The sequence below is a fragment of the Egretta garzetta genome, unplaced genomic scaffold (genome assembly GCF_000687185.1).
Source record: "Egretta garzetta isolate BGI_Z169 unplaced genomic scaffold, ASM68718v1 scaffold133, whole genome shotgun sequence".
Taxonomy (NCBI): domain Eukaryota; kingdom Metazoa; phylum Chordata; class Aves; order Pelecaniformes; family Ardeidae; genus Egretta; species Egretta garzetta.
The window spans coordinates 2,038,517-2,053,309 of NW_009259111.1; the positions used below are offsets into that span (position 1 = coordinate 2,038,517).

Here is a 14,793-nt window from a genome sequence, read left to right on the forward strand (position 1 = left end):
ATTCTAAATTAGGTCTCAAGTCCTCTGTGGCCTTTAACAATCTTTGAAAGATGGAAGAGAAATTCACTTATGTGAACATGCAAATGTGTAAATAAAACCATTTACAGAATCTGACCGTAGAAGGGAAGACCACAAGGAAATGAATTTAAGTCCTATGCTATGATTCATTAAAGAAATAGAAAGTGGTATTTATAAAAAAAACGTTAGGCAACTAAAAGGTAGTGTCACTATCAGTGTATCTAGAAATTCAGGGTTTGGAAGATAAAGCACGCACTCTGAAGGTACCCCCTATCTGCCTCCAGCTCCAACTTTCATTTCTCCATCCTGCAGAAGTCAAAGTTACTGTCTGACTCTTTACAGCTATAAAGCAGTAAAGTTTGCCAAGTTTTAAATAAAAGTGAGACTTTGGAACCAATTTATTTCACTCTCATGGATCAGTATTAGTAGGCCACCTAAAGCAGCACATTTATATGCAACAAGAGCAATATTCTTCACTGAGAGAGGTCAGAAAAAGAAAACTAATAATCTCAGAGGAATTCTTCATATTTTCCTTATTAGCTGTTCAAGGGCCAAGAACTGCAGCATGTTCTACAATCTCCAGGGCATTTCTGTGATTCCCTCCACCCTACTTGGTTTCTTGTTTGTTTGGGTTTTTTTAAAAAAAGGAAACTACACACAAAGCAAGGGTGCCAGACTAGGTGGAGACACGGAACGCTGTTCCTCCCTCAGAAAAAGGGAGCAGCACTAAGTTGCCCTGATCCAGCACCAGCAACCTCTCAAATTCAGAATGAGCCAGAGCTCCCCCATTTAACAAGCCTCTCACAAGCAATTTCTTCCCTCCCGTGGAGCTGCCTGCCAAATCTGCTGTCACAGCCACCACCGGAGAGGTTTGCGAGGCAGTTAGTGGTGTGGTTTACCTCCAGGCACTGGACAAAACTAATGTGCCTAAAATAGCTGCTGGTTTTGAAGGAGTCTTCCCAAATCGCACTGGGACTATTTGCCACAGGGAGAACGTTGACTACAGCTTGCAGGCCTTATTCAGTCAGGGTTGGTTTACAAAAATTAGATGTAGTATTTATCAATCTGAGCAGAAATGGACCTTACTGCTGCTGTAGAGTCAGTATTTAAAGAATTAAGGGATGGCAGAGTATATCCTGACATACTCCCTGAGGCTGTACCTTGACTTCTGAACGCCACCCTGCAATGGCAGGAAGGTGCCCGCGCACTCAGCAAGCCCAAGACCATACACCAGCCTAAGTAGCTTTGTAGAGGTCAAGGAGTTTGTGGCAGCAAAAGACAAACAGGAGCACAATTCCAGCAGATGCAAGCCACTGCCACCCTACTGGTTTTAAACTGACACCGAGCCCAAACAAAGTAGCGGAGCACACGTATATGCTTAGCACAGCGACATCGCGTGACGCCACGGTGTTTGAATACCCAGCCCTGCCTACTGCTGTCTCCTTCATGAAAGCTGCACGTGCGAGCCCTAATACTTCCAAGGAGTTGCCCTGCTAAACTACAAAATACTGGCAAGCTACAGCAGGCGCCTCGGGTGCCAGCTGGTACAAACCACACTGTACCGCTCTCCAGGGTGACCAGTTACAGACCAGGTTGTCAGATCTGCTCTTCCAGGAGCAGTTGAGTTTCTATGACCCATCGGAGGAGCTAAGCCTCATTCAGTTGGCTCCACTGCAGCTGGCCACTGCCTGCAGGAAATAATTAGAAGAAACTACATTTCTTCAATGGAGATAGTAACTTGAACATGCACTTGTGTTACACCACTCCCTTAATCACTAGCAAAAATCAAGGCTTTTTCCACCCACCTCCTAGAAGGGAAATGAGAAGCCCAGTAGTCTCATCAACCATTCAATTTACCCAAAATATTATGCAAGAAGTTTTCTAGGTTTCCTCTTTCTAAGGCTGCTGAGGCAATCAAGTCCAGAGATGGGAAAGCCTGCCAAGGACACAAGCCCTTTTGCAGAGGGAAAAAACCCAACCAAAACAAAAAACAACAACATCCCCCCACCATCCACATCACTTGCAGCTGGGCAACCCACCAGCGTGATCCCTTCCTACACACAGACTTGTCATCTTAAAAAGTATTTCAAACACAACCTCCTGACCTTCGCAGGAGTTTCTACATGCAGTGCTCGGGAACGACAACACTGCTCTACTGAATAATGCCCTAGCAGGCTTTCTCCATTTAAGGTTAACAGTAATCCCTAAATCATTGTTGCAATCACTCAAGTCTTTTGGCAAGGAGAACGTGTGAAAAATCTGCTTTCAGTTTATAATCTTCCCCCTTGGTTATGCTGCCTTTAATACACATAAGGGAATTCCTCCATTAGCTGGACTTGCTTACAAGCTCGGGAGTCCCACTCCATAAATTAATAAAAACCACTACCTAAGTGAAGACGTCTTACACGGGAAGATGGAGAACCCCTGTGAAGTTTCACAGCTCTTATGCAGCTTTTCTTATTTGCTCTTCATAAGGTCGTCAACAGTCCACAAGCTGGAAAGCCACTGGGTTGCTTTCTTTTGCACGAGCATTTACATTTTAAGGCGCGAGAGAAGCCAGATGCTGTCAACAGGGAGGTGCTATACGCTGCAGTGCAGCAGCTGGTTGCAGAATGGGCTCCCTTTTACCTTCACACAAAGCTCGAAGGGCACGCAAAGGAAGGCAGCCCAGCACGGTGAAAGCTCACCACTGTGAGTAAGTTGAAGGAGTGGTACATGCCAAAATATATATTCATCCTTGCTGTGTCTATAATCTCCATTTGTATTTACTAAATATACACTTAATGTTTCAAAGAGTCACTAGTTGCTTATTTAAATTTTTTCCACATGTTTAAATTTTTGGTTTCAACCCAGTGGAGGCAAGGAAATAGAAGGGTTTCCACCCTCCAGCTGAAGTTACAGACCAGCTCTGGATTTAAATAACATCTACAATTTCAGCATTGCAAATAGCCCCAAATCCTTCCCAGCTATAATTTTTAAGTCAGAACTTAAAACAAACATGTTGGTGAATGCTACACACCAAAGCTTCAGCTGCAGCCTTGAGTACATTCCCAAATACCTGAAATACATGATCTCAAAACATCTCCTAGGCTGTAAGTGCTACTTGACAGAGTACTTTTGGCAGTTTCTCCTCTGACTACCTCTAACATTTACATCTCTTCTAGCTTCTCCCTCATCTCCTCTGCACTTCACCAACAACATCAGCCTGCTTCTGTCCCACTCAACAGATGTAAAGTCCAATGCAGGATCTGTAGAGACGTCTTCACACCACAGGCATAGAACAAACAACAGCATCAGCTACAGCCCTGTCACACACCGCACTCATCCCATCAGAAATACTTAATCCACAAAAAGCCAGAAACCTGACCAAGTTCTCTTCTAAACACCTTAATTTAAATTAGTATTTCTGACATTTGTTCCAAGTCACAAAGTTAGTGCCAGAGTTTAAGACCAGAACTATAGTGCCCTGGCCAGTTAGCAGGACCATAAGCGAACATCTTTCTGTTTGAGGTACTTGGCAACATGGTGAAAGCTTTCCCAGATCATGAATCAAGATCTAAATGACCGACTGCATAAATCAGTTTGTAACCTTCACTACTTTGCCACCCATGAAAATCTTACAGCCTCTCCCTTCAGCTCTTCTACCTAAGAAGCGTGACAAGAACAGCCAAGTCTATATGTGTGTGCAGGTTTAGACTAGATATTAAGAAAAAATTCTTCACTGAAAAGGTTATCAGGCACTGGAACAGGCTACCCTGGGAAGTGGGCAAGTCCCCCCCCCTGGAGGCATTTAAAAGATGGGCAGATGAGGTGCTTCGAGACATGGTTTAGTAGTGGACAGGTACAGCTGGACTCCACGATCACAGAATCATTTAGGTTGGAAAAGACCTTTAAGAGCATCAAGTCCAGCTGTTAACCTAACCCTGCCATCCCACCACTAAGCCATGTCCCTAAGCACCTCTTAGAAGTCTTTTCCAACCAAATGATTGTAACGTGACTGCAGTGTCACACTTTGCCTTCCTCCAAGCTGCAGAGGGGGCGAGAGACCATTTGAAGGAGCTTTAATGTACATTTCCATCCCTGTCCCTAGAGGAGCACAAGCAGGTTCAATGTCACCACAGACATGTTCCTAGAGGAACCTGCCACCTCGCTCAAGCACTATGCATACCTGGATCCAGAACTAACCTGCCCAGGCAATTAAGCAAAGGAGCTGCTAGGGCCTCAGCGCCTGAAGAGATTAGCTGAAGAACCTCCCTTCACAGGGCAAAGGAGGCTCCTCAAGTAGTTTCTTTAGAAATATTTGAGTTGGCTGGCTAGAAAAGAAGGAAAACATGCAGGAAAAAAAAAACCTGAACTGACTTCCAGAAGCAAACTTAAACCCAATCTGCATTCCAGAATAAAGGAACAGACACAGCAAAACATACAATTTTAGTATTTTGCAGGGTCCCATGTACTTGGGTCACAGAAAAAAAAACCAAAAAAGCACACCACTGATTAGATAGCCTTTGACAAACTTGTTAAGTACTTAACACGCACCTCCAAGAGCAGGGGCATCACTAGGACCTGATGTTTCCACGCAGGTCTGATCAGTCACTGTTGGGGGAATGGGAGATCAATGTCGCTGGGGTTGACCACAACGGGGAGTGCCCCCTCTGCAAAGGGCTCGGGCACTGCCCGGAACAGTGCCAGAGAGACTGCAGGAGCTAACCACAGCGACCCCGCACCATTTCAAACACAAGCGCTTGAGGTGGCACCGAGCATGCTTTGCTGGCATAAACACTTTGCAGGACAAGGGGAAATTTGGTGTTGAACACTGCGGAGAGTGGGGGGGGGGCAAAAATTCTAGAATTATGCTGATAAAGACCTGACTGCAGAGATAAGGAATAAAACACTGGATCATGCTACAGAAAGCCAGGTGCATCCTCCTCCAATTATCCCATATTGATACAAATCTTTAAGAGTTACTTTCTTTTAATTACACAAACAGTAAGAGCACCTGTTCCTTTCTTCTGAAAAATATAAATTAAAAGATTGTCAGTGCTTGTAAGCAATCAGCAATGCTTCCCTCAACTTACATTACTTCCCTGCTGTTCTAATGTATACTGCCAGTGTTATTATGGCTATTCAGGAACCCAAATGTCATTTTAACTACAATTACTGCAATTATCCAGTGATGTGAAACACTTGATAATTTCATGAACAGTGAAAACTGAGACACAAAGAGAGAAGAGGATTAAACTGAAGAAAGTTTTAGTGAAAGAAAGATGCTGAGTGCCATATAGAAGCCAAACCCTTTGGAAATGTCATACACAAGTTGAGAAGTTCTGTTTGCTCCTGAAGAACCATATACATATAATAGTGATATTTTTGTTTAAGTACATGCTTAATCAAATATTAATGGGTCTGTTAAAGAAGAAAATCGTAACAGAGAATGCAAAGTTCTTGAACAACCCATGGTGGCCTTGGAGTGCATCCATTAGATTATCCCCCACCACATAATTCTAAGACAGAAGAGATACAAATCTTAAATTCTGAATAAGATACAGTAGGTTACAAAAAATAAACATCTGACATGGTTAAGTATAGATAAGCCTTCCCCTTAACTTTTTATGCAATGCAAGGATTGTCAAGAGCTTGTGCTTGGTCTGGAAATATTAAACAAAGCACGAGTTAGTCCTATTATATGGCCAAGTTTTCTCTCTCTCTCTCTTCCCTGCCCTTCCATATACAGCGATCTCTGAACGAGTACATCAGAAAAAGAAAACCATTAGGAAATCTGTGTTCAGCGCACGGGCATATTTATTGCACAAGGCCAAATATGACAGCTCTTTTCTTTATGCGCTTTGCTGTGGTCATTATCTAAGGTACCTATGAACAAAATTAACTTTGCCTCCCTCACAGGTGTTGGGAAACATGAGTTACAATGGGGAGAGCAAGGGGAGAAAGGGTGTAGAGGGTGAAGTGTCCTCAATCTGAAGACCAATACACATATCTGAATTCTGTCTACGCGCCTTTAATTTTTATATTTCCTGAATGAACACTTGAACTTAGTATCCATAAACACACTGGTTTCCAATGATGTTTTTCCCGATAGCCACAAGCTAGGAAAATCCACGGATCTCATCCACAGCTCAGCAGGACGGACTCGCATTAGGGATTTCAGAGCCACATTGGTTCTGGAGCATCAACTTACCGTGCAGGTCACATGGCGGACTAAGACTCAGGAAGATGAAAGACTGAAATCAAGCTGACTTTTGTGCTCCGAAAGGGAACATTCACCCGCTCTTTACACCTTTCAACACTCCTAAAAACCTGCCTGTTAATTTTTGGCCTTCCCCGAATTGCTACCTGTAATAAAGCAGCTTTACCTTCTCCAACCCTGCCTGAGCTGTAGCAGCACAGGAAAGAATCTCCCATCTTTTCTCCCTCAAACCTGGCACCCAAGGTGTGACTTGCAAAACAGCTCAAGCAAGAGCTTTTAATTGCTAAACAGATAACTACAAGAATCTGTGAAAAAACTAAGAATCCACCCAGAGACAGATTTGCTGGGGGAAAAGAAAGCATCTTTGAAACATAACTAAGACAGCCTCTCAGCGTGTGTTCAAGTCATAGAGGTTTAACGCATAAACTATTACAACTGCTTTATTGAAAAAGATTACATGTCTTTTTGCTAACAACCTGCCAAGCTTAAACATACTGTTGGGTAACTGTTGTAAAGCGTTAACGCAGCCTCCACATGTGAATTATGGACAGAGTGGGCACTGGTTACATGCACGTAACAAGAATACTGATGAGAGTAGGGGTTTTTTTTAATATATATTTTGAAATGCATGTGAACGCCTTTTTAAATACCATCTTCCTTAAAACCAGACTGATACTCCCTTTTTAAACGGCTTTCCCATTTTAACCTCCAACCCAATCTGCACTGTGCTTACATCTTCTTTCATTTACTCGCTTACAGCCCTCCACGCTGCACATCAACTCCCTAGCAGCAGCTCAGCAACCTGTGAGCATTGACCTACGACTTTCAACTCCCAAATTTCTCAAAATCAAACCACACCAAACACCAAGTCTGCTTACACAGAGACCTGGTGAAGGCAACAGACGCATTAAACTTTGGCCTCCTGAACACCTCCCGGTGGTGCAGCTTTCATGGTGGTGCAGCTTTCATTACTCATGTTCAGAGAATGCACACTTTCATTGTCTGTTAAGGCTTCTTTGTAATGCCTTGAATTAATGCCTTCCAATGCCAGTAGGCACCTACAAAGTTCTTTGAAGGCAGCTATGCAATTCCTCAAGTCAAAACATGTCTGACTATAAAGCGTACTCTATAATGCAAGCATAGATGAGTCTTGATTTCATTTAATTTCATTTCTGTTTCACAGTAAGTGTGCGCAAGAACTATGAACACACCAAGTATTTCATCTTCCTGATCTTGGCCACTTGCAATTCAAGAAACATTTAAAACATTAGGTACATACTATCTTTTCATCCATAAAATTTTATCAGGTTCAGACAGTTTTCAACATAGCTCCACAATAAACTCAGTTTTTACCTCAAGAAGCCCATGATATCTTTTAAAAAGTGCATATCTGACTTCAGGATATGTGTACCACCAGATAATGGGGACTATAGCTATAAGTGAAAAGAAAGTAAGGTTACTCAAAAAATCCCCTGGTGGGGCAGAGTAAAGTTACTGCAATACCTTTGCTCATGCACATGAAATCACTAGAACACCTCAAGACACACGGTGTAATGTAAGAGCTTTTGATTATAAATATAAGTACAGCAACAGGGTAAGACTTACAGTCAGTGAAAATAGCTCTTCAGTAACCTAAACCTGACTAGGTCAGCAACAGCCCTCAGGCTGGAGGGTAGGAAGAGACCCATCTTTAGAGCATTAACAGCCTATTAAGAAAGAAGCCACTTCACAGCTCCTTGAGGAATGTACTGGAAGAACTGAAAAGCGGACTGGAGAAGTTAACTCCATGGAAAAAACTTCTTGAGCAGAGTGCAGGTATTCATGTCAAATCAGAACCTTCGTATTGCAAACAAATTGCTTGTTAATTGGACTTTTCAGATTGTCTAGCCTAGGTTATAGACATTTGGACCCATACAATTACATTAAAGTGGTAAGAAGTTTTTCTAACCCAAACAAGCCAGTGAAACAAAGCCTCCCTTCAACAACTCTAGTGCATTTTAGTAATGTTAACTCCGGCTTCACATTTTAAGTACCTGAAAATATTTAAGTCCTTGGGACTGCACAGCAAGCGAGGTCAAAAATTTCTGAAGTTAATACCTTTCTTATTCTGAAAGTAGTAAGTAAAGATCTGGTTTAGGTAGTAAAAGCCTTTTCCTACCATTACATTTCAGGTCTCTACAGTGCCAGGTGCTACTGTCAGTTGTGTACATTTGTAATAGCTCGGAAGCAGATGTGGACATGGACCACCATTCAGCAGAAAGATCCAGGTAGAAAGTCTGAGAAAGGCAAGTTCTCCACGTTCTTCCTCTTAGAAGGTTTGTTTAACACAGAGATACAGCCAGGTTAACTAGTCCATTAAACCCAGAGCCTACACTTCTCTAGAATGATTCAAGTTAGGATTAAATATTTGTAGGACAACATTTCACAATACAATTGAACGACATTAGCAACTCCCTGCTGGTGGAAGAGGGAGGTTCTGTCATCCCCACACCAGACCTTGGCTGCAGCATGAGCAGGAGACCAGAGAGTTCAGATTGCTAACTACAAATTTTTAAAAATCCCCCGCCCAAATACTAGTCAACTGCAACCACCTTTAAGTGTCCAGACACTTCAGGAAAGCTCACAGCATATCACGAAAAGATGCCTTTCCCCCCAGCTCTTATGTATTTTATTTAATGTGTTTAATTTTTTTATACATATATTTTTATATATATAAAAGAGTGCCAAACAGAGACTGAACCAAAAGAGTGAAAAATTCTAGAAGTTTTCATCATACCCATGGTTCTATTAGAAAAGAGACACAGAATCATTAGCACAGATGTAATTAAAAGTTAAGATGACTCTTTCAGAGCCAGTAACACACCGCATTTATACTAAGAGATCACTGTAGTCTTAGACAGCAATACACTAGTTCCTGTGCTGTATTTTTTTTTTTTTTTTTTTTTTTTTTTTTCCTATTAGCACTGTTAGTACCATGGAAATTTTGAACACCAGCCTGGACAACATCCAACACGAAAGCATTCAGCTTCATTAGTGACATCTAGAGTACTTTATTTTCCAAAAAGATTTATTGACTGATCATTAGAAGCTAATTATTTAGGGAAAAGCTATAAAACAGCACTTATATCTAGTAAGAACTGTTGTATCAGAAGATAAGCACAGTTCTAACAGCTCTATTTGCCCAAATTACATATTTATTCATCTCCAACCTTTTGGCCTGACACTAGCCTGTCTAGACTCATTTGGCAGACAATTACGATAATCTTTAAGTTTTGAAAGTGCCATAACCAAAAATGCCAAGAATGCTCAAGTGGCAGCTGTGTTAATTTAGCCATCTATTTGTATCAGCATGGCCAATTACTACTAGCCTTCCCCCCAAATCCTCATCCAGCTAAGTAAAGCGCACAAAGCAGTGATCTTTGCGTCATGAAAATTTTACATGATAATAGAAGAGCTGGTCACCTACCTATGAAATAATGGCAAAATTAATTAAAATGAAAACATACTCGGCAACTTCCCCTTAGAAAAGGGTATCTGAACAGCTTGCAGGTGGTCAAGCTATCAACAAAAAGTTCATGCTAAAAATGCTGCAATGGTGGTAACGCACTAAATACACAATTTTTAACATGGCAGGTTCTTAAGTTTTCCTCACACTACAACAGACGTGGCCTGAAAGCCATACCAAGCCAGGCTGATGGACGCAACGCACGCGAGCCCCGCGCCGCAGTCCCACCAGCTGCGGCAGCGCAGCAGTCGGGGCTACCCTCCATGACCCAACACCAGGTAGTTTCGCATATCCTTATCAGCCATCACACTGTATTCTAAGCTGCTTTCCGCCTCCCAAAACCTTTTCTCAGAAGTTTGTGGCTAAGCAGTAAAACCTCAGATAGGGGGAGAATTTGTACAGGTCAACGCGTGTTTTTTTCCATGCGACCTGTACTTTCGGATTCAGCAGCTCCTGGCAGGGTCAGCACACGGGCTCCCACAGGGACCAGGGAGGTGAACAGAGCACCTACGTGCCAGTCACCTCTGAGTCCAGCAATAAGCTCCCTACCCTGAACGACCCCTCTGCAAAGAGAAGTTTTTCAAGAGATTCACATTTCAGCAACAGGTTTTTAACCCAGACGTATTGAAAAGTACTCATAACCTTAGTTGGGAATTTAGAGCCAAACAATAAAAAGCTTAAGAGTATTTTTTTGCTTTGTCTCTAACCTAAGGTGTCAGGTTAACCTGCCTAATTGTGAGAGTGGAAAGTAGGGAAGGGGATCTCTTCCTGGGCAGAGCAGGCTGTGTGAACCTTTTCACGCAAGGGACAGTATGTTCAGATCTTCCTGGCACACAAGCAGTTCCTTTCTTTTGTTCGACTGCTTGGGCACAGCATTCGACAGATCTGATTCTGACAGAGGGGAAGAAAAAAGACCTGACTTGGTCATTGCCAACCAAACTTAGAGCAATGTGATAAATTACTCCACCCTTGAAGCAAGACAGAAATCATACCCCCTCTCAGCAGAGAGATCTCAGTGATGCAGGCTGACCTGAAACCACAAAGAGGTATGATGCCTGTCAAAAAGCACAAGTATTTTAAACAGAGGCTAGTCTCACAGGTGTAGATGCTACTGCTTCGTAAGTAGTGGTTCAAATTAATACTGCTACTTTAAAAAATACCAGGTTTGTATAAGACCAAAAGATTAGAAATCCAACGTATGGAGTTAAAATTAACCTGTGGCATAGACTTCTGTAACTGTCCTTCAGCTGGACAAACCACTTTGAAAAAAGCAACACTGAGCATTTTCTATCACAGATCCCAGCAGAATACCATGCTTTTCTCTCCAGCCTAATCAGAGCTTGCAGAGAAGTTAAATCTTGATGTCCTTGGAGAATGCCTTCGTAGTCTCTCTTACTACCACCAGCAGCAGACTTCAAGATCAAAGGTTATTACTCCTCCACCTCCGATAGCAGTGTGATTTGGACTGGTTTTCTCATCAAGTGGGAAGCTGCAGTACCGTGTGTGAGGACTGTTGACAATAGTAAATGGAGCATTTCATTTCTGACCTTTCAGAAGCAGAGCCATGTGTATTGGAGCTTTAACATTAGAGACAGCTAGCTTAAGGTCCTAGAAGAAATACAAGGGGTAATAGAGAAAATTATTTTACTCTGAATAGAAGAAAAAGAAAAAAACAACAAGCAGCAAAAAACCCCAACCCACCAGACTCATGGTTGGGAAGGCTTAGAAGTTGTTACTCCGTGTTTTGTGTCAGTGTCCCACAAGTCAACCCAAACATGCTGCCCCGCAGTAGCTCCAGCCCCTATGCTTTATTTCTCTTTGAGGTCTGTGCCCATGCCTATGCTACACTTCCTTCCATACCTCAGTGGTACAAAGTTGCTCAGAATCAGTGAATTCACTTTTAAATCAGTGAATTTGCAGACTAACACCTGAAGTTTACGTATGACCTAACATTTTCTGTGCACCTCACCCCCAACCCGTACCTGCTTATGCTTAGCTCCAGAGCATCAAACTGGGCAGTACCCATTTTACCCAAATTATTTTTACAGTGTGTATGAAGTCACATCAATGTCAGAATCTCACGACAAGCAAGGGGGAGATGCTTTCCTGGCAGAGGACACACGGACAGCCCGGCCCTGCCTTTCGTTCCAGCAAGCAAGTGGCTGCACACAGGGACAGGCCAGCAGCACGGCGGCCACCAAGCCGCACCACTCACAACAGCAAAGTTTACAAGGGAGGCTGACAGAAGCCAGTGCTTGAGTGGCAAGAAGCAAGCTCTTGAATTATCCTCTCCAATTAAGGAAGACTTTAAAAGCACAACGTGACCGATATTATCGCAACTTACATATGGGGAAACATGTAACAGACTCAAATTCCAGGAACCAAAAACTATTGAGTGGTTTTACGGTTGCTGATCCTGACACGAGAGCAGGATTTCACCACACAGAACTAGTTACAAGCGCAGTCTTGCTAACCTTAGCTTGGTAGCTGATGTAGAGGGAAAGGGAAGAGATCCTAAAGCCCCTGTAAGCACAATTCAAATGCTCTTAAGCAGTGCCAGATTTTCAGCCTCAGCAACTTTAAAATCTAAAGTCAAAAGAGTGAATGTCAAATGGAAACATGCATATGTTCTCAAATTTTATTAAAAATGCTTTTGCCTTCAGTGTTCAGTCTACGTATTTAAACAAGCATCAATTTCCATCTAAAAAAAGCATATTTACCAGCAAAACATTTGCTTATACTAAAACCAACCACAGTGTTTCTTCCCCTTCGTCTCTGCACCTGCAGGTGTAGTAGCACTCTTAGTCAGCATCACCCCAAATCACAGGGCAGGGAAACATATAGGAAACTCAGAGTGAGCTTATTTTTTGCTTGGAATTCTCATAGACACCACATGGAATAGAAAATAAAAAAAAGATGTAACTGACCTTACTTAACATCTATGGCATTAACAGCATTAGATGAATATTTTACATGACCTTTGAGCTAGAGGACCTAAGCAGTTAGGTGTTAATCCTGTCTCTTGTACTTTGAGAATTTATTATCTTAATAGCAAGGACTGCTTTACCTCAGTAAGCACAGAATTACCTCCAAACCAAGTGCCATTATAACTAAGGCAAAAAAAAAAAAAAACCAAAACCCACATCTCCTGTTAAGGCACCATCCTCATTCAATTACCAAAAGCCAGTGACAAAATATGCTAAAGGCAAGCGTTAGCAGACTCGTTCTCATGTCAAGATCTGCTTCACACTATATGATGCCACAAACTACGGTTTTATGTGCAGATACCTACTTTCACATTACAAAAAGCCACATCTATTACAAACCACATCAAGAAACTGCAAGCAAACATTCAGCTGAGGTGCTACATAATCAAACACAACACGCAGTCAACAAATGTTTTTACAGTATGGCCATTTATGGTAGCAGTAAAGGCGGCAAACGAAAGATCAGAGCAGTTCTATACCGAGCAGCATCACTTCCCATGGTGGAGCTGATTCTAAGTAACAGATAAAGAACATGATATGCATTAAACAATACATCCACAGATGATCCCTCATGGTTTAGACAATTCAGTTTGAACCAGAAGCATTTGCTAGAGTCACGTAGACCTCAGGATCTCTGGAAAGCGAGGTCTAGTATTCTCTACTCTAACATCCTGTTTAGCAGCGTTAGAGCGGGTTCCAGAATAGTTCTCTACCCACAGTTTGCAAGTGAGGTTTCTCCAAGGGGAAGGAGAGCTTAAAGATCCAATTGAGAGCAAACACTATAAACAAGTCTCGTTCAGAAGGACACAAACTGCCAAAAGGGAATAGTGTTTTATTTCTTTGAAGAGGTGGACGCTCACGAAAAGTCTGAGCTTTTCCGCGAGAAGCTTTTCTCAAGAAATTACATGCGTTGCAGGTTGTTGTTGGGAGCAGAAGTGCTTCAGACACTAACCTAGCCACACATGCTGCGATAGCGCAGCACTGGGACACCCATCCTCCACTCCTGGTTCTGTCATCTCAAGCTTGTAAACACCGCTTTGCTTAAGTAACTGGCTAGCAAATTAATACTGCAAATAGGGCTTTAACATCAAAATGCTCTTCCTCCAGTATAGCAGCGAACTCTCTGGAGGCTATTAAATGAACCTACGGAACTTAAGACCATCAAGAGAACACAACCCCCCTTCAGATCTAGAAGTGCTCGCCCTCCTTTTTGCATTCTTCCCTTGCTCTTTACCTAACCCTCGCATTAAAAGCCTCGGGGGAACCATCTGCGCTGCAGAGACACAAACCTTTCAAAGAGGGTGTTTCTAGCATTTTCTTTGCTGCTGTCCCAAAGCTTCGCTGGCTCCCCCCACCCAAAAGTCTTTCCCTTCTGCGGATGGATGGTGGCTGCTTCTTTCACACCCTTCGCTTTGCAGAAACGCCCTGGCCAGCTAGAAGAGGGCAGAAGCTCTGCTAGTTTACCTCCAACAGATCTCAGCTCCATTCAGCTAAGGAAAATATTTTTATTTCTCATTCTTTTTGCAACATTGTAACTTTCTATGCTTATACAAACACATTTGAGCCCAAGTGTTATTAAGAGGAGCAGCGCTAAGTCTTCAGAGCCACCCCCGTTATGTCCATGCAACACTCCAAGGACAGCTCTTTCCCAAATTGCACTCGAGGAGATTCAATTATTCCCTCCCTCCATGCCTGGTTTGAATAAAACACAATTTTGTATTTTAGCAGGCTTTCACATTTTAAAGGCAAATAAGATATGCACACCACTAAAAAACGTAAAGCATTTGTGATTCTCTTACACCGTACTTGCGCTGACCAGTTCATCATCCCATCCTCAGGACTGGCAGGCTTTTGGAATTTTAGGCTTATTAAAGGTGTGAACTTAAAAACTAAGGGTTCTAATTCAGATGCTTCAGTGTAGTAACAGCAGACAGTCAAGATTTGCTCTGGGGGTTTCCAGCAAGGTGATTTCCCTTCTGTCCCCTGTGTGCTCTCATTCTTACAAAGAATTTACATAAATTCTCAAATAAACTTGTTTTTTGGACTTAGGAGCGGCCGCCAGGCTGCACAGAGCGGGCAGA

At 42.5% G+C, this 14,793-nt stretch overlaps 1 protein-coding gene across 1 annotated transcript in view; it reads right to left on the reverse strand.

Moving 5' to 3' along the window:
• The window catches only part of RRAS2 (RAS related 2), a 54,924-nt gene that overhangs the window by 15,760 nt on the left and 24,371 nt on the right, over positions 1-14,793 (reverse strand). The window lies entirely within an intron of this gene.